Source organism: Amblyomma maculatum, chromosome 6 (assembly GCF_055883805.1).
Source record: "Amblyomma maculatum isolate TAMU_Amacu chromosome 6, ASM5588380v1, whole genome shotgun sequence".
NCBI classification, from domain to species: domain Eukaryota; kingdom Metazoa; phylum Arthropoda; class Arachnida; order Ixodida; family Ixodidae; genus Amblyomma; species Amblyomma maculatum.
This window is the reverse complement of record NC_139349.1, coordinates 103,898,005-103,924,203: the sequence shown is the minus strand read 5'-3', so window position 1 is coordinate 103,924,203 and position 26,199 is coordinate 103,898,005. Positions and strand designations below refer to the sequence as shown.

At 47.6% G+C, this 26,199-nt stretch overlaps 1 long non-coding RNA gene across 1 annotated transcript in view; it reads right to left on the bottom strand.

Annotated features, from left to right (window-relative positions):
* The window catches only part of LOC146186473 (uncharacterized), a 123,503-nt gene that overhangs the window by 42,380 nt on the left and 54,924 nt on the right, over positions 1 to 26,199 (bottom strand). Inside the window, exon 4 of the long non-coding RNA XR_014708112.1 lies at positions 18,116 to 18,162. This is a non-coding gene — a long non-coding RNA (uncharacterized LOC146186473). The remainder of the gene's footprint in view (positions 1 to 18,115; positions 18,163 to 26,199) is intronic.

The window sequence follows — 26,199 nt, the reverse complement described above, 5'->3', positions numbered from 1 at the left end:
GTCAGTGTCATCGCCCTTAGAAGGCACCGAATAGGGCGGACTTGCTCTAAAGTACGTCCAGCCAACGCCCTGCCCCAGGCACAAGACGCACGAAACGCCAAACCGAGCAAAGAAGGAAAACAAAGCCCGTTTAAGCACTGCACTGGGCTTCGTATACAGCGCGCTTCGGGCATCAACTCAAAACTAGCTCACGCGAGAGCCATGCCCTTCGCGCAAGCAAGGCCCGTCCGAGCGCGGTACGTGGTTCATGGTTCCATTCGAGGCTGTCAGTGGAGGAGACCGGAGAACTCTAGCGCGCTCGGCAAAGGGGGCCGCTCGCCTCTCTCACAGCGGCGGCACCTGTCGCCATTTTTCTCCCTGACGGAGAGGCAGCAGCCGCGCGTAGTAACTCCTTTCTCTTTGTTTTGCTCGTGCGCGCCGGCCGGATCGTCCCCTCTCCGTTCCTTCCTGGAACGAACGGGGGGAGGTGGGGGGGGGGGGGGGGGATCCTTTAATGCGTTTTAAATCGACCTGCGTGGACCGAGAGCGCCTTCGATGCCGTCCCTCGAAGCGTGAGAGCAGTCGACAATCGCGGCGCGCACCAGCGATCCACCACTACTCGGCGGCGGTGCGACGGGGTGCGCCCACTTCCTCCCGCTAGAACCCCCATGGGCACACACACAGCAACGCGCTGCAACGCCAGCAATGATAAAGAGAGAGAGAGAGAGAGAGAGAGAGAGAGAGAGAGAGAGAGAGAGAGAGAGAGAGAGAGAGAGAGAGAGAGAGGGGTGGTCAAAAAAAGAAAGACTCGGCAGCGACAGCAGCCCAAAGGCCTTTGCCGCGAGGTAGAAAAAAAAAACAACTTTGTTACGCAGTGCGCAGCGATGAAGCTGCTATATGCTCCTTCTAGTCGGCCTATGCAACGCTTGGAGCAGAGCTGTGGCGTCAGAAGTTACCGCAAGAGCGTTGCGGAGCCCTAAACTGATTGACAGACGCACGCGAACCACCAGCGCGCGTGGTGAGAACTTGCCCTGGCAGAGGGGAAGATATATATGAGGCGATCGGCCTGTGTGTTTTTATCGTGTACACATCGCACAAGTTGATTCCGAACAACCCCGCAGGCGTTTCCCGCGCTACCGTATGAGAACCTCCGCCAGCTCGGCACTGCAGGAAAGGAGGTCAGCCCCACTTAAGACCTCTGGACTGAGTTCAGACTACAACTGCACAGTAAGAACAGAATGATATACCCTGAGACGGCAAGAGCTGTATACAACCAACAGAGGCATACAACGAACAAAGCAGAATGTGATTTCGCACGCGTACTAAAAACATTTGGAATTGTCCAGAATTAGCAGTGCTTTGCGAAGGTTTACGAGCGCCATTGTAATTTGCAGCGACTATAAATCTATGCCTATTTCGCTACACCTGATTCTCAGAATTCTGTAAACGAGTCCCCAAGCAGCGTACCACAGCTTGTTTTGTTTTTGCCGGTAATAACACGTACAGACAAAAGATGTTGTGTCACATGTTTTACATGGGACATGGCGTCCTGTGTATAACTATCAATTTATGCACCGCCGAATTCAGCTGCGCGTCTGATGACTTGCACTAAGCCAATTAACAGCAACGTCCACTTCACTGACTTGGGCAGCAGATTTGCATATACATAGTGGAAGCAAACCAAAATTCAACAGAGTGTATCTATAGTTTCTTCACATACGTGCATGTCTCCTCGAATGTGAACATGAAAACGTGTTATAGCCTTGGCGTTTCGCGTGCGGCGGAAAAAAAAAAAAAAGCTTTTTTTTAACGTCGAAAGACTCGAAGCCATTTTCACTCTTATGAAACTTCAACGGAATATGTGTTTAAAGGCTTATGCGCAAGTGTGACTTGAACCAAAGAATATTTTAAAATAGCTGTTCTGAAAGCTGTTGATATTCATCTGCCATTTCTTTTCCACCTGCGCAAGTCGATGCCAGGTAGAAGCCGTAAGAGGCGTGCATCGACTAATCCCTGTTTCGTATACGTTCAAGTGCAAAGCAACCACCGAAAGCTATAGTGTCACATAGAAATGCGCTGTCCGCACATCACTGTGCTCCCCCAGTCAACTATCTGGGTGTGGTTTTCCTAATTGACAAGTGAAAACACAGTGCCTTCCCGTGGTTAATTTTTCAACCCTATACGCACTCCGCCACGCGACAGCAGCGACGTTTTGACAAGTTAAGAGAGTGGAGCACGGTCAACCAGCAGGTATATAGAGCCCGGTGCCCAACCCTTCGAGGCTGACACATTTTAGAGTGCATGCTCCCTGCCAGCAGATCCCCGTGTTTTGCGTGAACCGACCAAAATATATCGTCGCCTCCGAGCAGCGGAGCGTAAACGGCGGTAAATCCTCAGCCGTCGCCTGGTGCCGGAACTCAAAAATGCATGAGCGACAAGATTAGAAGCACCCTGTTGGCTCCTCTCCCCTTCGCTATCCAGGCCCGTAGAGTGGAAAGTGCGCCAAACACGATCACGCGTGTTTCTGGGTGCATTTTGAAAACGTCCGATGAGGAACGGAGGAAGTGGGAGGGTGAGAAAGACATGCTAAGGGAACGCATGGATGAATTAAATAGTTTTGTCTTTCACAAGCGTGGAAATCTCGTGCGTGTAATGACGCGTTATAAACCGTTTTCGTTACGTCTCTTTAAACGATCCAGTTTTCGGGCTCCTCGACTTGCGCTGGTTAGAGAGGGCGGGAACGGTGCCAGAAGGGAACCATGCATCCGTCGTCTTGTCGGAAGGGAGGGTAAGAAAAACGACTGTGCACCACTCATGCTCTCCTCGAGACTTTCAACGAGGCGACTTGTCTCGGCTGTGCTCAGGGCAAAAATAATTGACGAACTCTTTCTGGTGCGTGAGGTACAGGTATACACCCTGTAGACAGCACCCGTTGATTGATTTTTGCAAAGTGTGCTACACCGAACTATTGCAAAGAGCTCGTTCGTTCCGGCAGTGCTGCCAGCTCTGAGTGAAGAGACGGTGTAATTGTATATGCACGTCGTGTGCACTGAGGGTTTAAGAATAGAGTGGTTAGCTTAGAGGACATGCTTAACCGAATGCCTTTCCTGACGGTTTACTCGGATTTTTTTCCCCGCCACTATGGTGATATCAGGTGTCGCCAGAAAAAAAAAAAAAAAGAAAGAAAGAAATGCTCACACTCAGTCGGCCACTAAAGGAGTGTAACGTGCAAACCCAATGTATAGTTTTCTTCTCAGTAATGTACAAGCAAATTATAAGATTGTTCTGGATGCCAAGCATAGCATCTGCAAAATCTTGAGATGCAGTGTTCACAAACCGCTGATCGCAACTCCGCTTCAACGAATGATCCCATGCACCAGCGCGCCGGTATTTTCAAGGCATTTATAAGCCCAATGAAGCCCCTGTACGCACGCGGAGGAAACATGCACGGCTCTGAACGGCCGGGCTTTCTTTTATAATGGTAACCGTTCGATTCGCTAACATGTGTAGCACACAAAAGCCAGAGTTGTCAAGCGTTTCTAGCGCGAGATTTAGCGTGCCGGATATGTAATAGCGTATACCTACTCTGGTTGGCCGGACCCCGTCCAGCGCACGCGCATTGACATCGGTGGGTGCAATCGCGACCATTGTGTCAGCGTGGGAGGACGCCGGTAAACCGGTATACGTATTCGGCTAGCTAAAACTCCAATGTTTAGTAGTGTTCCGCTGCATTAAAGTAAGGAATCTCAGCGGTCTTGAAACGAAAACGCCCGCTGGTGCCCCGGTATATTTTCGAGGTGTAACCGCAACGCTAAGATAAAGTTTGCGCCATTTCAAAACCTTTAACTACACGGGCGCCTCCGCGCTCCACTTTCACCTTGGTGACTGTGTGGTTACGAGATCGGAACACACATGCACTGCGGGGCGGCGTGCCCGCAGTGTCATCGGAAAATGCCTCTCTATGTGCTCCTCAGCATTCCTCTCCCCTCCGTCCTAAAACTTTCCTCCAACAAAACTCGCGGCCAAGCGTGCTGATAACGCTGGTCACACGAGCGTGAGGCAGCTAACTTCGCACATGCGCTTGTTCTCTCTGAAGAGAAAAAAAAGTGCTGGCTAAGGGTGCGCTCGCGAAAGAAACCGGTGGCGCCGAAAGAACCCACGGCGCAGGACCCGCGACGTCACCCTACGAGGGTGCCCAGGAAGAAGAGAGCCCCGCGGCGGCGCCGGAGACCGATGTTTCTCGGTCTGGGAGGGAGGGAGGGGTGTGTGATAAATGGCGTGCCTGCGTCACTCACGCGGCGGCCATCTTGCTACGCGCGCGCGGACCGGCCGCCGCTGCTACGAGGCATGCCCCGGCTGCTGCTCGCACAAAGGCTTCTTCCCTGCAGCTTAGAACCGCGGCAAAACCGAGGCGACGCGGCCGCCGCCTCTGCTTTTCTGCTGGGCCCTGCTCGAGTTTCTTTCTCTTTTCTTTCGCCAGGGGCGTCTCCGAGCGCATTCTTCGAGCGGGGCACGGCCAGCATGCATGCATGCATGCGTGCGTGCGGGCGTGCATGCCTGCTTGCCACCTCGGCGGCATGCAACGATGGCAAGCAGAGGTGGGCTGGGCAGAGACGCGGCGTGATCCTCGCTGCCACTTTTTGCATGTTTCGGAAGCATCGCCCCCGAAACACATTCGTCCCCTTCCTTCTCTCTATCTTGGCCCCTCCGCAAAATGCAAAATACGAAAAAAGAATATGAAAAAAAAAAAAAAAAATCAAGATTGCACTACGGTGCATACAGGTTGGCACCCTTCTCCTCGCATATCCCTCCCGCCCTCTCGCAACAATGCACGGCTATGCAGCGGCGTGCAACGTTATGCATATGTTGCCGATGATTCAATTTGCTCTGATATTTTGTTTTGTGGCGCTTCTTTGACACTGGCATATATTGTTTTCCCTTTTTTCTTACACGCAGACTTCATGCATATTTCACGTATACGTTAACTATTACTACACAAGGGAGGCGACAGAGGGATATAAGCATGAAATGCGTTATCCGCAAAATGGAGGGGGAGGCAAGGGGCAAATGAAGAACGGGGACACACACACACGCAAAAAGAAGAAAAGAAAAAAACGTGTCACAGGGGTGTCGGAAAGGGAATGAGCAGCGCTTAGCAAAACGTGCTTCTGTGCGTGTTTGTAGGTGGTCGCTCATGTCGAATTCAGAGAGCGACTTGTTCATTAAGGAGATAACAATCCCTTCCCCCTCCCCTAGCCGCCCTCTATACCCACGCGCGTGCCGAGAAGTGACGATTCTCGCGCGCACGTTTTGATAAACTGATGAACTTTCTAGCCTGCGGAAACATTGATGAATGCCTGTGGTTTCAGATAAGGGCCTCGACAACGCCGTGGCTGGGAGAGTTAAGGTCACGGGAACGAGCTTGCAAGGATTCGTTGTTGGTTGGCCTTCGGTAACGGGACTGACGCGCTCTCGTCTCTATCAACATATATTTAGTTAAATAAATCATACAACGAGCAAATTGGGCACCTAATGTCGGCTATTTAACAAAGGTATACATCAGGGTGCATGTAGTACGCGGACTGAACGGCCATAACAGCCCTTTCCCTCTGTGTGTATATTGAGCGCTTAAAGCACAAGACTGATTCGTGAGCGGTGTTTGCAGGTATAGAAATGAAGGAAAATAGTATACAGTTGCTAATGCGACATTATGTATATAGCCCCTAAAGAGAGTCATTTTAAATAACATTAACTCGTAAATAATCGCCTAGTTTGTTTAGCTTTTTTCTTGCACTATAAATTATTGCGGGATATATAAGCCACCAACGACTCCTGCTGCTGTCCACTGGCAGGCTTGAGCCATATCTACTTTGGCATCAAAGGTAGCAATATAAATATATTGCTATATGTCTGATGCTTTGGCTTTAGAAGGCGTGTGCCTCATGCAGTGTGTGCGCGATGCTTTATATAGCTTATATGCTGGTAGAATACCTTTCCAAACGGCAATCAATTCACCATCTCTGTCCTTGTCACATCTCGCCGCAGCTAGACAGCTCGGGCAGCTATGAATTTTCTCCGGGGGTGTTAACAAACGGCTTGTCAGGATAGTCACCCAGCTGACAAGTATCGGGCGTAATAATTTTACAGCCATGCATTGCACAGCTGCACTCATTGAATGTTGCGTCGCACAGGCAGAAAGGGTCGAGCCGCAGGAGGATAGGAGGCGACTGTCAAGGGGAGAGAAATAGGATGCACGCGGGCGGACCGCGTCGAGACTGGGGCCTTCTGAAACTTTCTCTCTGGTTATGTTATGCCTTTATAGTGACCACTGTCAATTACACCAAAAACATGCTTAAATTTTGTACTGCACAACCTAACGGAACTATATATACTCAATGCATATATATATGGCGTTAGCGTAAATTTCAACCACACAGTACCGGAGTATACGAGGCACCAGTGAACAACCTTACGCGTTCCGGGGTTTATTTACAGCGCCACCTCTAAAAGCTCGGCCGCGACCTACACAGCCTACGACCGCGGTAGCTTCTGGCAGCGAAGGCAGCCAAAGGGAGCTGCCGCCGACCGACTGCGTCAGCAGCCACGCCGGCGCGCAACAAACATCTCGAGAAGCGCGGAGGCTTGTGTGCGTGTGTGTAGGACGTCGCGGGGGAAAGGGGGGGGGGGGGGGGATGAATTTGCTCCAAGGCGCCACCACATCTGCAGCCGTCTCAGTCGGCCTGCCGCTCTAGCAGGGTGGAGGAATTAGAAGAGCTGGCACAGAGCACTTGATGCGGTCTCTCCTCGACAGAAACGCACTCTTGGCGGGGACCTCGAGAAAGAGAGGGGTGGTGGTGGTGGTACTGTGTGTGTGTGTGTGTGGGGGGGGGGGGGGAAGATCTGGCATTGGGTGGGTAAAAGTGGGGGAGGGAAGGGGTGGATCGCGCCGGCACCTCGCCTAGCAGGAAGACGTCAGCAGCACCGCGCCAGCAGAAGGAGCCGGTGTGGTGGCAGCGCCGCGCCAGAGGAGCCACGGCTTCGCCGCTGTAGCTGGTGCAGCTCGCTGGCGAGCTTCCTTTGTATTAATTTCTGACATCCCGCGCGCCCGGCGAACAACACCTGGCCCCCTGCGCAAACTAAGCCTCGCCGTTTTTTTTTCTTCGTCTCGCTTCTGCTGTCACGCACTTTGGAACAGGAGGCTCGTTCTCTCTCGAGAACGAGAGAGAGAGAGAGCGTGCATCAGTGCGAGTGGGTGCCTCGCCCGTGAGCCGGGGTGTGTGTAGACAGATACATGCACACACACACACACACATACGACTTCCTGCTCCGCTTCTGTGCGCGCGCGTGTGTGCTCAGTGCCTCCGCCGCTGGGGAAGAAGTGTCACGAACCCCTAGCGACTGGGCCTCTGTTCCTGCGATCTGGTTCGGCCTTTCTCGGTTGATCTAACCTAGTTTGCCCGAGCGAACGGAGCTGGCAGATATGGGGGCGGAGCGTGCAGCTAAAAAAATATAAAGGAATGAAACACTGCCGGTTGTTTTTCGCTGCTGCCGCCCGAGGTCACGTTTGAATATACTTTTGCTTCCACGCGCATTTATATAGTCGAACACGCATGCGCGTTCAAGCTAGCTTTGACACTCGCTGAAGATAGCTCGCCACAGGCTACGCACATCTGGTTTCACCAAGCGCCTCACGCGAAACGATCGTTTGTCTTCTCAAACCGTGAAATAAAGCCCGTAAACGGGCCCACACAAGCCAATATATAACGCGTGCTCCCGCTAATGATGGCTGGGGTGATGAGTTGGTGGGGTTAAAAGCGTTTACACAAGGTGGTTTCAAGTCAGCAGCACTTAAGCGTGACGTATACCTGCCGTGATAAATGCGGTGCGCGCCACCTGTAAACCCGACACTTGTGGCGCCGTGTACATGCACAGATGTCAGCATTGCCGTGTTTACTTTAGACGCATGAACAAGATGAGGCAGGAAGTGGAATCACACATCGAGACCTGCCCCGCCTCACGTGTTCACAGTATGATATATGCGTGCGACAGACAGACAAGCGACACTTACGCGTGTGGGACGTTTACAAGGCCCAAGCAAATCCCTCTTCGGGGTATCCGCGCCATAGTAAAACATAATCCTGTTGACTGCGCCAGTAAAATGACCAGCGTTATAATAGACACCTTTAGGCGACCGTGTTACGTATTGCCATCTCCGTTACCGGAGTTGCGGGATCCCTCCCACCGGCAATGCGTACCCGCTTCATTGGTCCCCACGCGTGCAGCTCGCTTTGAGGGCGCCAGATGGTGCTAGTTGCCCGTCAGCATGCCTACCGCGCCGGGACCAATCAGTGCGGAAGCACTGCCGGTGGGGGGAATTTCGCAACTCCAGTAACGCAGACAGCAACACGAAACTGCTAAAGTTCTAATAACTTTCCATGCACCGAGCCTGTTGGCTGCGCGAGCAAAATTCCGCGCGCACTATGTACAGCACCGCCAGGGGAATAGCTCGAAAGCACCCATGTTTCCTAGACACTGTCGAAATATTTCATCAGTAGGCAGGGATCTTGAGGTACGAACTTCAAAACAACCCACTGACCCATGCAATAGAGGCCATTTTAGCAATTTTATGAGTGATCGGTGCCTTGGCTATATCGCAGCTAGCTTTCTTCGTCATATGTAGGAGAGCGATCGAGCGCAATTTTTTACATATATACTTATTCTGCAAGTACACCTCTCCGTTTATTGAACGTTTGTTATCTAAAGATTTTAGGTACGGGCGTCGTGGAGTCACCACTTTTTGTCATTAGCCTGGATGCTGATGAGCAAATTAGAACCGGTAATGTATACAGGGCAGGATTAGTGGGTCACTCTCGGAGCGGCAAGATGCACTAATGAACCATGCAATTCTGGGACTTCTTTGATCGGAGAAGTATGAGAACCCCCCCCCCCCCCCCCCCCCTTTTCCAAGAAAAAAAAAAAAGCCAAAGTCCGCACCTGATAATGAAACTGCGCAAACGACTTATTCATTTTATTGCTCCTTTTTCGTCAAAGGCAACAAATGACAAATTAGGGACGCTGCTTTATGCAAGGGTAAATAAAATGGATCTTGATGCGATAACAATATCATGCGTTCATATGAGCGGCTCTTTTGTGGGTATGTGTGCGAAAAACTGAAGATGAGTAGAGAGAGGCAGTAAATTAGAAAGGTTTAACTACACATACAGCTTGTACGCATAACAACAATCATTATGCCTCATATTCCAAATATGACTGAAAGAGGCCATTAAGAACAATCTGGATGAGAATATATTATGCGTAATTTTAACGGAGAACAAGCTGCAACTGCCATTCACCAATAAACAGGAAGCGCACCGGAACACGGAATCACAGGTATAGCGAATAACATAATCACGAGAGCAATTACAAATTACTCCCGAGTTGCGGAAGGGAACGCACATCGTGAAGTGTAGCCCCGTCTTCTGAACGCGATGTTTCCAGTAAATAATCACTTTCCTGAACGCGATGCCAGCGATGCCTCCCTCCATTGCGGCTAAGTTGAATAGGGGCCTCGCTTTGTACCGCTGGCGCCACATCGTGGTAGTTTCGCAAACTTTGAGTTCCGGTGGCCGCCGCTAGGCGGAGAGAGAGGGCGTTCGCGCAAGAGGCGGAGCCTCGAGCGGGGCCATATAGCGATCGCTCGACGCGGGCCAATCGGAAGCGTATCCATCAATGTCGACGCATAGACGGCCCCCCGCTATCCATCTCCTTCAACCCCTCAACGTCCGCGTTTTCTTACGTCGCGAGTTTTGTGCTTCCCTCACCCTCCTGCGAGGTTGTTTCGAGCGGCGGACACGGCTGAGAACACGGATCTGCTGTTAACCTTGGTTGCGCTGTATCTGGCTGGAAAAGGGGGGACGAGGGAAGAACGTGAAAATATGCAAAATAAAATGTACCAGCGGTGTTGCTAAGGGGCCTTCCTTCGCCTCCGGAGGAAGGGACCTAAAAGGCAAAAGCGTGAACATCACAATCGTCACGGATCCTCATTGGTTGAGTTCTCCGAGACGACACCGCAGCATACGTCTTTTGTGTTGTGCGGAGAGATTAACGTGGGAGCAGCATAAATTTCCGCTAGGGAACAGAAGGAGGCAAACAAGTGGCGTTGATGTCGGCGCATCACTTGAAGGCGTGACAACACATTGTGTCGATTTCGAAAAAAGGACGCTGGGAGCTTCAGTGCTTCTGAAAATACTACCCTTCATTTTTTTTTTTTTTTTTCGTTCAGTCCTCAAAGGTTCATATTAAATTCGGCGGAATGAGGTGTGGCTTCTATTCAATTTTTGAATAACTTGCCTAAAGTTGCTATCGAGCCTGAAGTTGTCTTTTTAATCTATAGATGTCATTTTGTACAGGTAACAAGGTTCACAATGTTTATTTGCTACTTTGCTGTTTTGAATGCATTGTGAATTTGCTCTTAGTAATTTTATGCAGTCATTTTATCATGGTCCCGGGGGGGAGGGGAGGGGGGAGCAGCTGTTTCCAGACTATGAGAATCCTTTATATGTATTATGCGCGCTTCCCTTTTATAAATATGTGAGCATAAACATAAATATATCTGATTATGTGCCGAATGCGTTTTTGAGCACGCGAAGCACGGTTGGTAAATAAACAAGAGTCTATCATGTGAACAGCGGTTTGACTTCTTAAAATTTTATTAAAAGTTTGGCGGGAATTCACTGGGTTGCTTTCAGCACGGAAGTTACGATGAATTACTGAGTTTTCGAAAATTTAATATGGGAATCCTATGCGGAGAAAAGGTTTTTAGGAGTCGACATTGGCGCTGACCTCGGCATGAACAGTTTATTCGTGCAAGTAAATGAAATCACTGGCAGATAAAAATTATAGTGGACGTTTCGAGAGCTATATAGGTTGACTTATTATAGTTAGGCTGTCACACGAGGCATCACGTGGTCTGAGTGATGATAGCAGTGATGAAACTGCCGCCTAACTGCAGCGGTAGCCATATATGATATATTTATCACAACGCCCATGCACGGTCTCACGCAAGTTGCCCACATGCATCTGATAAACTTATACTTAAGCGACTAACAGCTAGTCGCAAAACACTTCATTTAGTCACCAGGCCGAGCTGATCTCAGCGAGAAAAAGCGAGCCAGGTATGCCAGGGGAGAACTGGGGATGAGAGAGGGGAGGGGGTAAAAAGAAGATTGGAAGGCGACAGGGCAGTAGAAACGGCAGTGTGCGTGGGTGGGCATAAAGCCCAGGGCATTTGAGGCACGAAGGATCATATATAGCGGAAACGGCCGGCACAGTCTTGATGACGTGAAACGAGAATGTTGGTCTGGAGTTTACGAAATGTATACCTGGACAAAAACAGAGACAGACGGTGGTGTGGAGCGCGGGGAACGGGTAATTCCTCCCTGTGATTTTAAGTATATATATAGAACTGCTACATCTATGACTTTCCAGATCAGACGGCCCTAGTCACACAAGAATAGGCTGGACCAGCGGATCTCTGGAGCCCGCGGTTAATTAGTTTCGCGGGATAACTGATGGCACTGCTCATTCCAGCAATCACCGAATACTCAAGTATCTATCTTAATGTGAGTAATCGAGATTTCAGATTGAAATGCGTCATGAGACGGGCCTTTGATGCTATAGAGGTGAAGGCCATTACTGTTTCTGTTTATGTTCCCATATACCGGAACTCTAGCAGATATTGTGAAGGAGTCGCTATACTTGTAGACAGCACTATAGTGACCTCGTGTCCTATCTGGCGTCCAGACGGCCAACACGAAAAACGAGTAACTTAATCCCCAAAGTGCATGCACAAAAGGTCTGTTTTGTTCCCTTTGCTGCATAGCTCCTTCGCGGCAATACCGCAGAAGGATGTCCGGAACTGTATTAGTGAGATGGGACGCCGGAACAAAAGCTCGTCTCTTCCCCATCCCTCTCTATATATAGCCTGTAGCCTATATATAGAGCCACACAAAGCTGTCCGCGAATACAACCATATTAATTCAGTTAAAACAAGAATTCGGCGTACTTTTAGTGGGTCTTTTTATGTTTTTTTATCAGCGTTATGCACGTATCCCAAACAATGTCATAGATGTGCACTTGCTTTTTGTAGCGAGAGCTACATTGGTCACCGTCTCGCCATTTTGCCGTGCCTGTCCGAAGAGCGAAGGAGAAGAGGAGGAGGAGTAGAAGCAGGAAGAAGAAGAAGAAGAGAAAAAGAAAAAGAAGGAAAAGAAGAAGCAAAAGACAGATAACTCGGTATTTGGTAGATGCGAACGACAACAGCAAGTTGCTATAGGACAGAAGGTTCGAGAGGATGTCATACCACTAGAAGTCTTCTGTACACCCGACAGAGAATGGTCAACGACGAGAGGCAAGGGGTGCTCATACATGAAGTGATTCCTCTATGACGTAAATAAAGCTGAAACCATAGTAAACTACTATGTGCAAAAGCCATGTCTTTATTTTCAAGCCAAACCTAAGCGTAGCCATGCCAATTGCTCTCGCGTAAAAGCCCAGCAAAAGTTTTTTTTTTTTTTTTCGTTTTAGAGAAGTATATTTCTATTGTTATTTTTATTGTTTCATGTGGGAAAAGAAGGCAAGGGGAAAGTAAGCGTAGCCGGGGGCGGCAGAAACTTAGGTGGGAGGATGAGGTTACGAAGTTTGCGGCGGTCAAGTGGATGCAGTAGCACACGCCTGGGTTAATTGGAGGAATATGGGACAGACCTTCGCACTGTAGTGGGTATAGTCCGGCTGATGATGATACCATTGTTAAGCGCATATCCTCGGCACCAGACGCGTATAAGGGGTTCCTAGCTCCTCTGAGTACCTCCTTAAAGAGGAATATATAGAGCAGCCAAACTAAAAGCAGCCTTCGGAGCAGCCCTGTAGAGCAGGAAAATGCGCGTTGTGGAGCAGCTACGAGGCAGAACGTGTAAATTCCGTTGCTGCTGTTCAGCACAAGTGGGATACTTTTCGGACAGTAATATGAGAATTTTGAAGCGACTTCCCGCGTAAATACGCAAGGCTTAATTGTGGTGAACCGTCGTGTCTCAAATATCTTTCGAGGTCGAGATTTTCAGCCACACAATTTAATTTTAATAGGCGGTGCGTTTGTCGCCGCTTATCAGAACGGTCCGCATGACAGTGTTCGGATATATGGAAATCTGGCCAATCAGTATTCTAAAAAACATACTATCGTCAGCGCTGCAGATTTGTCACTCGTGGATGCGAGAAGGCATGGTAAGGGGGAAGACAATCTCATTTCAGTCGTGCACCTAATATGTTTACTTAACGAAACACGTTGCGGGGCTAGTTCGTGAAGCATCGTTTCTTAATCTACGTCTCAGTCATTCATTGTGTATAAATGTATACGATTTGTGATCTGCTTCAATAAAATTAGTTTTCAGTATTTGTTGCTGTGTCCTCGTTATTTATGTAGCGCTGAATAACTTAAGAAACCCTGCATACTTATTAGGTTTCCTCGCCGAAAAGGAAGTTTCAGCATAGTCTTTACTTGCCTAAATTTGTGGCGATTGAAACCACCTTATGAAACCACCTGTGCCAGGAACGCCCCTCGCCGCCGCTGTATCAACAATGAGTGGTGGCTCGTCAAAGCGTCGGAAGAACGCAATTAGACGCTCTGGAAACCCTGAGTGCTTTCGGGGTTTCCAGGCAATGCAAGGGCGACCAATTTTACGTGCACCTCGTGACGCGTTTGGAGTGCTGTCTCCCACGCACCGATGTCAGCGAGAAATCTGCTTAGCTATATGTATACGTATTGGTCCCGCAGCATTTCAAGTTACGTGACGAGCCTATATACGCCTCGCATATTAAAGACGGGAAAACGAAACTTCGCCGTCAGATCATGACGCTTTCGAGTCATCGTTTTCGTTTTGTTTGTTATAATGTCGGCTTCCGTGAATCGATCGACAGCAAGTCCGTGCGTCCACGCGCCGCAGCAATGCCGATCTGTTATCCTATAAGAGCAGTTTCCGTACACGCTCCTTCTCGTATGATATTGGAAGAACGCATATAGTAAAGGTATGTGCTTTGCGCAGACCTCCCCCCAGAAGTGACAGGTACTTCTCCCGCAAAAAAATGCGTTGTAATACAAGTTGAGTGTATCAAGTTTACCAATGAAAGCATTTCAACGGAATATAACGCATGGTGTGACGCCTTGGCCACCGAGAGCCTTCTATATAGAGAAAAATGCTCAAAAGCACTTCATGGGTGATGGCCAAGGGGATATTGCTTTTATCGAAGGGCGCGCACTAGACAACTCCTAGAGTGCAATAAAATTTGTCGAATATTCAGAAACAAAAAAAGAAACAATCATGTGGAGGCTTCACAACAAATAAGTACTATTTTACAGAGATGGGGTCACGTGGTGTGATATGCACTAATGGCAAGATTAAACAGCAGTATGGGTCACAGTTTGTTTCCTGCGATTTTAAAAGATAAATTAAGTTCTCCTGCATTGCTGTACTCGATTATTTGGGCTATAGAACATGCGGCAGGATATCTTGGTTTCCATCATATTATCACGACACGCTCTTGTCATTTGTTGCTTATGATCGGAAACGTATTGTTGTGTGGTACGTCTCTCTTTGAAGGGATGCGCAAGGCAGTTGTAAAGAGAACCGCCGCTTGGTATTCACTCCCCACCGTTCGGCGAAAAACGTCTAATTTAATTTATTTACCAACATAGTGCTGAAAAATAAGAGAAGCATGTCGAACTATACAAGTTACTCGATGCTAGCAGGCGACTTCTATAAGACGATCCTGTACACTATATACTACTTCTGCAAATATGGCCGGATTGCTCATCTCGTTTAAAGAAAAATGCACATTGAGCCAATAACATGAGTACTAATGTTAACTAACTCTACAGCGGTGGCTCAATGGTGAGGGTGCTCAAATGCTGATACCAGGAATGCGGGTTCGATTCCGGCTTCGGCGGTCGCTTTTCCACGCGGGCCAAAAACAAGGGACCCGTGTCCAGTGCGGTGTCCGTGCATGCACGTCAAAGAACACAAGACTAGGCATTTCCGGTATCCTCCACTTAGGCCTCAGATGTTAAGTCATTGTGGACCAAACCAAACTGAAATAAGATTAAGTATAAGCTAGATTTCATACATTTAAATATCCCCAAGACATGGCGCTGGCCCTTTGTATACATACTGTGCGTTTCCGCGTCGTACGGATGTGAATATTTCTTCACAGTATGCTATTATTCCTTCTACAGTAAGCAGAAACGCATGAGAAATTGCATGAAGTGGCCAAGAAAGAAAACTGATAGCAATTCAAGATGATAACAATAATCAATATATCAAAACGTGAATAAAGATAAAATAGCGGTCTCAGGTTTCGTCACTGATTCTCGAAAAGCGAGCCGCATGAAACATTAAGAAGTATAGTCCCGTCATTTAGCACGGACTTTATTTACATTAGTAGCCATGTGACAAAAATAATATTGGTCATGTTACTTTGAAATATAGCTGCATAAATTAAATTGCTCCAGGAAAGTTTTACAGAGAGATGTTCAACGCCTTTATGTGTGTTTCAGGCTACTGACAAAGCGCCTGAGCAGTGGCTTCCCCCTCCACTCTCTTGTAAATGCCCTTTTATAAGTATACAGGAATTATGTGCTGCGGGTTCACTGCATTCCAAGTTGAATCCAAAATTTCTATCCGTGTAATATGCTTGTACGCACTTTCTTACGCAATTCGTACTATCGCTTTGCCGCGCCCTCTCCCCCCCCCCCCTTTTTTTTTTTTATTAGAACTGTCTAACCCATCACGAGAATGATGCTGGCACGTCTTTCCCTCTCTGAATGAGCGAACAGAGAAGCCTACTCAAAACCTCGAGCGAGGAGCAATCATAAAGACCAGTACAGACCTCCAATCTCCAAGGAACCCGCGTCCGAAAGGACTTCCCTCAAATTCCAGTCACTCGGGTTTGCCTTTGTGTCAGAGCGGCCCAGAAACGAATCGCGCCACTGCTGTAGCCGCCGTTCGCCACGAGAACGGCCGGCAGATAAGCAACGGAGCCAGAGAGCCGCGACGTCTATAATTACATAATCTTCGTGCACGGTGGAGTGGTTTCCGACCAGCGCACAATGAAGGCCGCCAGGGGGCCAAAAGGCGCGGAGCGCTCCTGCGCGCGATGCCTCACGAACAGCAACGCCCTCTGGCGCTCGCTCTTCTCCCGCTCGCACCGGCCCCTCCAAGCTTCGCCAGCGCGCCCTCTAAAAGAGGGGTGCACGGCGGCCAAAGAGGAGGTCGCACGCAATGAAACGTACCCCGCGCTGACGCCGAAGGCTCCGCTGCAAGGAAAGGCATCCCCGAACAGCGTGGACGAGAAAGGATAAATATATAAATGAAAGCAGGATCGAAGCACGCTGAAGGAAGGAAAAAAAAATATCAACAAACAAAAGCGTTGTAGGGGGGGGGGGGGGGGGGGGTCTTCCACACAAAAGCTTCGACGAGGAGCAGCCCAGAAGGGGGAAGAAGTTCTCTACCATATAATCAAATACATCTCCGACAGGCAGCGGCGGTCGGGCAAGCAGTGCGATGCCGGCAAAGCGGCGCGACGGCTAGGTCGGCCAGGGCTTCGGAGAGCTGGGCATAGCCAGAGGGACGAAAGAAAATTTGAGGGGGGAGGAATTGCGTGTGTGCGTCTAGGGGGGGGGGGGGGCTGCTCTGAACCCCACAATCCAATGGCGCGAGCTGGAAAGTCCCCCTTCCCTCTCCTCCCTTTCTCCCCCGGGGCCCGCTCTTTCGGAACGGCGCCGCGTCGGACAGCACACTGGCGGCGGCTTCGGTTTGGGCGCGCTCACTTGCGTGCGCGATGCGCCGGCGACCGACGCGGCGCCGCCAGCGATAGACCCTGCTTGGGGTCCGGCGCGCGCACGCACGCACACGACGTCTGGCTGGCTGTATGCGGCGGCGGCGTGTCATTGTTCTCCATTCGCCCCCGTGGCATTGTTCTTGGCCCCGCCGCCAAGCGGTGCCCGCGTGCTCTCGCTGCGGCCGCCCGTCGCAATTGACAAAAGCCGGTTCTTCTCACTTGTTTATCCTTTTTTTTTTTTTTTTCTCGTTCTATAGTCACTCTATGCGGAGTTGGGGCTTTCCTGGCCCGCGTTGGTTGGGGCAACAACGCTGAATAGAAGCTCCCACAGACAGGCTTATTACATGACACACGATTGAGAAAGTGCATCGTGGACTTGGAGAAAAAGGCCACAAGTAAACGTTTTCAGTGTGTAGCTACCGTCATAAGTGAACCTTTAAACCACCGGACTTCCTGTTTTTTGGGCTATAAATTGAGAATAGTCCACCGATTAGTGAAAAAACAAACAAGGAGAGCGAGGGCTAGCCTGCCTGATGCATCGACTTCTCTTGGCGATAGTTTTTAGTACTAAATACAGTGATAAAAGATAATACTCTTATATTTAAAATGGCAGATTAAAAATTACGAGCATACATTGAGAGCGGATACACATATAAAGTTATTAGCGTCCTGTCCAGACTGAAGATTGGCATTTGCTAATTCCATAACGCACTCAACGGGAACAGAGGTAGTTAAATAGAATAGAGATTGATGTCTGAAAGTAATGGCAAACTGATGGAGCTTTGAAGGCAGGATGATAGTGAAAGAAGTCCGAATAATTTCTGGAGGGTGCGATTATCGGTCAACGCTGGTCCACACCTACGGTGTTTTTTTAAAGCACATGTGTCAGGCCTCAGGAAACGCCAGTACAACCACAGAGTAAATAAGGAAACGTGAGCACAACCACATAGTAAATATTGCGCCCTGTTCGTGCCGTAAAGAGTATAACGCGCACACGTCCTTTAATATTCTCCACGGAATAGCCGAGATGTCTAAAGGCCGCCGACGAATAACCCTTATTGCTCCAACCTTATAGCTATCGGTTAGAGTTTGTTACGCAAAGACAGTTTGGCTAGTTGCATCTCAAAGTTTGCAAAGGACTTGGGTGCTGTGTGATAATTAGAAGAATAGTAAAAAAAAAAAAAAAGAAAAACACAGCTTTGTCCGGCAAGTAGACAAGTAAAAGGCGGCACTCTCAGGGTAAACTCACCTCTGAAGACTCGAAGACTGGAGCCGCCGGTGTGGTTATGATGGCACCTGCAAAAACAAACATAAAATCACTCTAAGGAAGCTGGCCTTAATTAAATTCTTGAGAGAGCAGACCATGCTCCGGCAAATGCTGCAGTCGCAACAGAATTATATACAACAAATTGCAATGCCTCTGAAAGGCAAGTAACGGCTGCGATTAGGGCGGACAGTGGGGCGTATTTTGTTTTCTGTCGTCCCATCAGGCATACAGTGGTTTAATAAATGTCTGAAATAGATATCTAACGTCTGAGCGCTTCGCTTCAGTGATTGACATTTTCGTGTGTAACGTAACACTTACGACATGCGCATACAATACAGGCAACAAAACCCTTGCCCCTCTGTTCAGAAACTTAGGGCTTCTCCATATGTATGTTAGGGTTTGGACATCTGCGCCATGCTTTACACGCACGTGCATGATCGATTTTATTCCCTGCCATATACGGATCAAAGCTTGGAAACTTGCACCTATAGGATGGTTCGCTATATATATATAGTATACAGAAGTGGGCGGCCCTGGACATACACATGATAAATCTGGACTAAGTAGAATCTCGATAAACGGAAATCGGTTAAACGGAACTACCGCTTAAACGGAACAAACGCCTCGCGATTGGTTGGTTTTGTATTAAGCCAATGTAAAAAAAATCTCGTTAATCGGAACTCAAATTTTGCGACCACCGCGTTAACGGAACCGAAAAACTCGAAACCACAACTAGTTGGACAAGCGCAGGGCCATCGCGGTACGCATCAATGCTCCCCTCCTTCTCCTCCCCGCGTCACCACTCCGGTTTCTGTCTCCGGCGGTTTCCGGTTTGCTCGTACACTGCCCTCCGCATCGCTCGCTCGCGTTCACGGCGGTTGTGTTCAGTTAGGCCTAAGCCCTAGAGCCCTAGAGCTTTTGTTCGGTCCGATGGCAGCGCAAAAACGACTGCACAATGCACTTGCGTTGGAAAGGAAGATGGAGATCATCAACGACTTCGAGAGTGGTGGCTTCACGAAAACGGCGCTAGCGACGAAGTACGCCGTCCCCAAAAGCAGCCTAACAAGAATTCTTCAGGAATTCTTCAGGAATCCTTTTTCACTAGCCAATAAGTGGTAATTCCCACTCTTTTGACATTTTTTTTTTTTTTAAATTTCAGTACTAGTACTACTGGAACAAAAATTCACTGCTTATTTTTCTCTAATAAAGTTTGTTCTCATAGTGTACCGTTCTCCTTATTACCTAGATTTCGCAAATTGAGATCCGCTGAGACTGCCAACTGCGCGCGCGCGCGCCAGCCGCGTAGGGTTCACGCGGAAGCGGATTGCGCAATGCTGAAACTATTCTCTCTTTAAACGAAACTCCTGATAAACGGAACATATTTTCCCGGTCCCTTGAGGTTCCGTTTATCGAGATTCTACTATATGATCTTTACTGTATTATAGGTCGGGAGATGAGTGAGCTCCATGCATGCGTGTGCGCTTGTATAGACATTTTCTGCTGTCCGACTGACTGCCGCTCTGGTGGACTCATGTTGCGCGTGGCAACTTGGAAAATGGTCATAATTTTTTGAGTCAAAGTGTACGACGAAAATGACATCGCCAATAAGGCGTTCTTGCACGGCGGTTTTAGATGCAGGGGATCCACACAAAAGGAAGAAAGGGACCACGTTTTCGGACCAAGTAGAGCCAAAATAAAGCGTTCCGTAGACATCTACATATACCTTCCTCTATACGCTCGCATCAAAGTAAATCTTCCACATATATTGTTCTAATTCGCAGATAATCGTTGTTGATTGTTTATACAATAATGTCCGACAAGGCGTGGTATAGGCACGACGTTATGCAACGATTTTTCTTTTGGTGTGTGTGTGTTCTGTTTGGTTTGTAACGCAGTGGCCGAAGTGCAGAATTTTTACTAACTTTATTTCTTTTTACTTTATTTCAGGAGGAGAGACACTGAGGCGATGTCAGCGCAAGGCCGTCAAATAAAGGAAGCGACTGTTTACTACGAATCATTGGAGATGTCCCAAGCAAAGGCAAGTATACAATGGCTGAGTATTAACGCGACCCTGAATTAACATTTCCGGCAATACGCTAATAATCCCACGCATGTGTAGAGGCGGCCTTTGCGAGACTCCGAGTCATGTTTAAGAGCTTTGCAGGACCCCATAATTTACTTTATATTTAGAGATTTCCTCTCGCAACCGATTAAGATGATCCGTAGCCACCCCTTCACGTTGACGTCGAACTGACTTTGTGAATGCGCCCTGCGCCCAAGGGCAAGCGGATGGGGCGCAGTGGGGCGCACACACGACTTGTTATCTTTATTTTTTGTTGCACGTAGACGTGTGTTGAGTTGAGGGAGCCGACATCAGCGCTGTTAGTGAAACTATAGCTTAAAATATTTTCTTTGGGGGGAATTCGTTCGTGCGAATTTTGTAGACTTAGTAATGCCTTTACATGGTCCCTTTAAGAAAAATATGGGCATGGAATAATAGCCCATTTTGGATTCTCGTTTAGGATGAGTCAATAAATAATGAATTAAAAAAACAACAAATAAGGAGTTTCCTCGCCATTAAAAACGAAGAGCTAACAGCGGAGATGCTGAAGCGGAGATGCGGAGAAACTATATGCTGAAGTAAAATAAGAGGAGCAGCAAGATCAAAACTGCGAAACAAATTGACTTGAATGCAATGAAAACTTAGTTTTTTTTTCCTCAGGGGAGGCTAAGTGACATTTTATTAAGAAAAGAAAAACGGAGCATTATTTTTTTGTGTGCTAGAGAAAAAAAAAAGCAATCTGAAAATTTCTGTTTAAGGGCGCTTCATTGGCGAGGCAGATGTGAGCCTCATAGAAGCAACTTGATGGATAACACCGTGAAGAAGAACAGAAATGTAATGCGGGTGTATTCTGGGCACGAAGGCTGCGTATTATCGGCCGAAAAAGATTGAAATTTCGCTTACTCTGGGGGAAAGAATTCTTGTGGCGCTGAAACCTCGCAACTAAGTCGCCTGGTGTATTTTTGTTAGCCAACTGAGGATACACGTCCCCTCAATTAAACCTCCAGGCGTTTCAAGTTCTTGGATAACAGACAGCGCCAAGCTGAAATTCTTTCGGCATAGCCGCATGCACTGAACTTTTGGTGCAAATAGTATGCGTATAGACAGACATATCCGGCCGAACTTCAAAGTCTATAGACAAGGACACTCAACTGTGGGCCGTCCAGCAGGCCCGGGGCGCACTCTAAAAGCACAAGCCTTACGACCTGTGCATCACACAATGGCCGAACTGGGGTATAGTGCAGAGTAGGGCATAACTCCGGGTCAACGCTTGGCTAACGTAACGACGGTTAAATATTTACCTTCGCGCGCGTCACGACATAGATTTCGCATTTGCCCGCTCATAACACGTGATTTCAATTTTCTCCCGGGTCGTTTCAGCCGCCATGAGTCTGGCGCCAGAGTGGAGACAAGATTCACAAGAGTGAGCTTATGATGGATGTTGGACGGGTCGGACAGCCCTACTTGCGGAAGGCATTTTTAGGCATTCACCGTAAAGAGCATGAGTTTTCCGAGTTTTTACAATCGAAACGTTTTTGCTGGAATGAAAGTGAAGGTCATCCCCGCCGTGAGGCATAAAAGAAACTGTAATAACAAAGCTTTTAGCTCACTTCTGTCTGAAGAACCTGAATGAATAAAAAAAAAAAAAAAAGGCTTAAATAAAGGATATTGCATCACTAATTTTAAATGCCTCACGTGGCCTCAACTGCCGCTACTGACTTCATAGCCGTTCGTTGAAACCAAAACCGAAAGCAAAGAAAAAGGTATGGGGAAACCAGGGGGTATGACGCGATAGAGGTCAGTGGGGATCTGGTTCTTCCGCCTTTAGAAATAGGTGGTGTCCAATCTGAACGAGCCGCAAAGCACGCTGGGTAATTCCGACTTCCGGGTCCATCGGCTAGACGCGAGTCTGCTGCGCTTTGCTTGAAACTCGGTATCGACAATCCTAAATTCAACTTTTCACGCGTTTTAAAAGCGCGAATAAGGTCGTAGAAAAGGTCATAATGATCTGCACACATGTTATGACCCTATTTAACGTTTCGTATTTGAAGAAAACATGGTGAAAGCTCGTTGCGAGTACAGCCATTGCAACGTGTGTCGTGCTTTCGCGCTCAAGTTTACCATGCATCATTCATTCGGCCAGATTTTGTTTGTCGTTAATGTTATCATGCAGTCGCTACATATATATCTCTAAATTATAAGAGAGTAAGAACTTGTTAAAGGTATTTCGCTAGCAGAAGCCGGTTAAATAACGGTAACACGCTGGCCTAGTCAGGCAACGAGACCAACCATCGACAGCTGATTGCACTGGACGTGGTCGTAGTAATCAGACTGCCGGCAGCCGGAGTTTAACGATACCTAGGAGCTGACTGTCGCGCAAGTTGTAGCTGCGACGGCTAGAGCTGAAAGCATGAAAATACTACGCGGACCATGTGCACTTTTTTTGTAGGTTTTACAAAGCTTTATCAGTTTATGCTGCACTGCCCGAAATAGTCAGAGCAGCTAGGGTTTCTTGTCTTGCGGTTTTGCAAGCACGGCCGGTACACCGCGTTTTTTGCTCAGCTAAAATTGTGACATGCGATTCTAACAGTGTATTGTGCTATTCCTCCAGGAGATCTAGATTTACTTACCAGTGCTTCGATACCTTAGAAGTGTGCACAATCATCGCTATTATAAGCTACATGCTCTTGACAGCTCAACTGATTTTGTTTACATATGTGCTTTTTTTTCTTCTGAAAACTGTAGGCGGTAGAATGCCAAAGAACTGCATCGTGGTTAACATCATACTGTCAGTCAACGGAAACATTAGGAGGATCACGAAATAAATAAAAATCTCTCAAGCATTTGACTTTTACTTGAGCTGCATTACGAAAATGCAACTGCATGATATGTATGAGTTGCATTTTTAGCACTGCTGTATTCATTTTGCATGCATCATACCCCAAACTGTATGTAGCCAAAACTGTACGGCCAAAAACTTCTACTAATGTTTGTTGAGGGCCTGGGTCGGCTAGTAACGTAGCTATTCCGGCAGTCAGAGAGACATCCACTTGCCGATCGCTGCAGTGCATGCGAGAAAACCCCACTCATAAACAAAATTAACCAAGCATAGTGTGTGGAACGTTTTACGCCATTCAAATACAACTGCGGAAGCTCTCCATGCTTTAAATTCCCACGCTTGATTCTCCAATACTGATTGCTGCATTATGTCGGCCAAAAAAGGGAGGTATTGAAACAAAAGCTTTGTTTTAAAGGCATCTCTTGAAACCTCCAGAAGCTTCAGAATGTGAAACTATTTCTTCCACTCAAAGCTAGGAGCCGGTAACTATATTGCTGTTCTGTACTTTGTGCTTGGGGTCTGGTTGGACAGAAAAACTAGATTGTGTACATTTTAGATGTTTCCAGTACGCACACAAGCTGTTAATGCATACATACTGAAATATGGTAATGTATTACTTTTGCCCTATATGCAATGTGTTCAAGGTAACGGAGTCAAGGCCAGGCATAAAGTCTGGTTCTTCATAATGAAAGCATCAACTGAAAGCAAGGTATCAACCCTTCGCACAGCTTTGCTATACGGGCACCATGAAAAACGGCCAGGCACAAGAAAATAGCCAAAAATAAAAGTAACTAGTCTTTATAATACAGCCAAGAAAGAGCAAATATTCTTGGAAATGGGAAACCGTTCCCGTACTATAATTACACCTCCTATTACTTTCTCCAGCAAAACTTTTGCAGCACGTTTCTTACGGCATATGTGATTAATCGGCCTCCAATCAAGGCTCATGCTGAGTAAGGAATAGTAAATTGTGACAAAATGCCTAGTACAGGCTGTAGAAATGAGCTTCAATAGACCTGCGGGCAAGTAACAGCAAGCTGTAAGAAAATGCATAGTATTGAGCACAGAAGGCTTGCCCCAGCAAGATTCATACTTATTATCCTTACAGACATAAAAGCCGCTAGTTAGGCCAGCCCCTGCCCACCTTGCAGAATTTTGCACTTGAGATAGCCAATGACCCCTAGCGTCTTGTTTTCCATCTGAAGGCCACACAGCAAATGAAAATAACACATAAACTTCACGTGTGCAGCACCTTGAATTACATCACAAGTAGCTTATGTATATAGATAGTCACTTATTTTTGGAAGGAACTTTTAGCAGCACATCGGCCATTATAAAACTGCTTTGCGGAAAAGCAAAATTTGGCTTTTTACCATGTATCCCAGCTATCAGCTTTCTATGTGCCATACAATGAAAGACAAAAATAGCTGGACAGTGTTAGTGCTGTCCTGAAGTGAAGAGTTTTATGACTCTGGACGCAGAGCAAAATACTGTTAATTTTTATCCCTGAAACAGTCTTCAACTGTTTCTCTTTCCACAGAGGACAAGAATAAACACCGCAGCACATAGTAGGTCTGCACAAGAAACTACCCACCTTGCTAGTATTTCTCCGCAATTATGTGCGTGCTCACGCTGATTGCTTGGCTAGTGAAACCATGTTTCGTCGTCTGGAGTTAAATCAGCAAATCATTGCTTGCACAACAATGTATGCACAAGAATGTATAAATCTTACAACTGCTAACGGTGACACGCTGGCTTAGTCAGGCAACGAGACCAACCGTCGACAGCTGATTGCACTGGCCGCAGTTGTAGAAACTTGCATTTAGCAGAAATGGCCGAGGAGAAAATTGCTCAGTACATATAATATATCACGCTGTACATGACGGAGGCCAAACAACACAATTTGCGAACCTTTTGTGAAGTTGTGGAACGACCTATCTTGGAAGAAGGCAGCAGAGCAGGTAACAACACAAAGCGTAAGAGACACACACACGCACACAAGGACAACGCTGCACTGACAACTATATTAACTAGAAACCGCACATCTTCTTCCTGCACTTCACGACTGCAGCCAACTTCTTCCTTGCCTTTAACATCCTGCCGGTTTGCGCAAAAATTCTAATTCCTTCTTCAACAAAACCACTGATGGCATACTGACACATTGGTCTCCCAAGTCACAGATTGCATATGCTTCATAAATCTCCCTTGCTAACTTGTCCTTCATCCTTTTCATAACCTTAATATTGTGAAGGTCAGCCGGAGATTTTTGGTCTTGCATTGTGGAAAGAAATATATTGGACAGACAGGAAGATGTCTCAATGACAGGATTAGAGAGCACGCTATGGCAATATCGGACAAGTCTGGCACTAACCTCGCTGTGAACTGTAAAGACTGCGTTGGTTGTAGAGACCAAAAATGTCCGGCTGACCTTCACAATGTTAAGGTAATGAAAAGGATGAAGGACAAGTTAGCAAGGGAGATTTATGAAGCATATGCAATCTGTGACTTGGGAGACCAATGTGTCAGCATGCCATCGGTGGTTTTGTTGAAGAAGGAAGTAGAATTTTTGCGCAAACCGGCAGGATGTTAAAAAGAAGGAAGAAGTTGGCTGTAGACGTGAAGTACAGGAAGATGTGCGGTTTCTAGTTAATATAGTTGTCAGTGCAGCGTTGTCCTTGTGTGCGTGTGTTGCCTCTTACGCTTTGTGTTGTTACCTGCTCTGCTGCCTTCTTCCAAGAGATGTGTGACCAACTAGCTCAGCGTTTGAGTGGAACGACCGCTCGCTGCTACCGTCATCATGCGAAAACAGATGTAGCGCACAGCCGAACTCGCCCGAGCAATAACTTGGTGCTCCTGAGCGAGAGAAAACAACCTACTTCTTAAAGATTTCTAGCTTTCACAGCGCTAAAACTTGCCATTGACAAAATATTAGAAATAAAGCCTCGTGTTCAACGTGCAACTCGCCGTCAACGGTCAGCCAGCGGATCGCAACGGCCAACTGTTTTTGCCGTTCACAACTCGACGGTACTCGGAACATCTTGTGTCGCGTTCTAGTTGAGTTGCCGTAGCTGGAAGCCGAGCACAGAATGGGCGCAAATATCAAGAGAATAAAGGTCGCAACCGCCCGCCTGCAAGCAAAGCCAACAGAAACCAAACCGTAAAAAC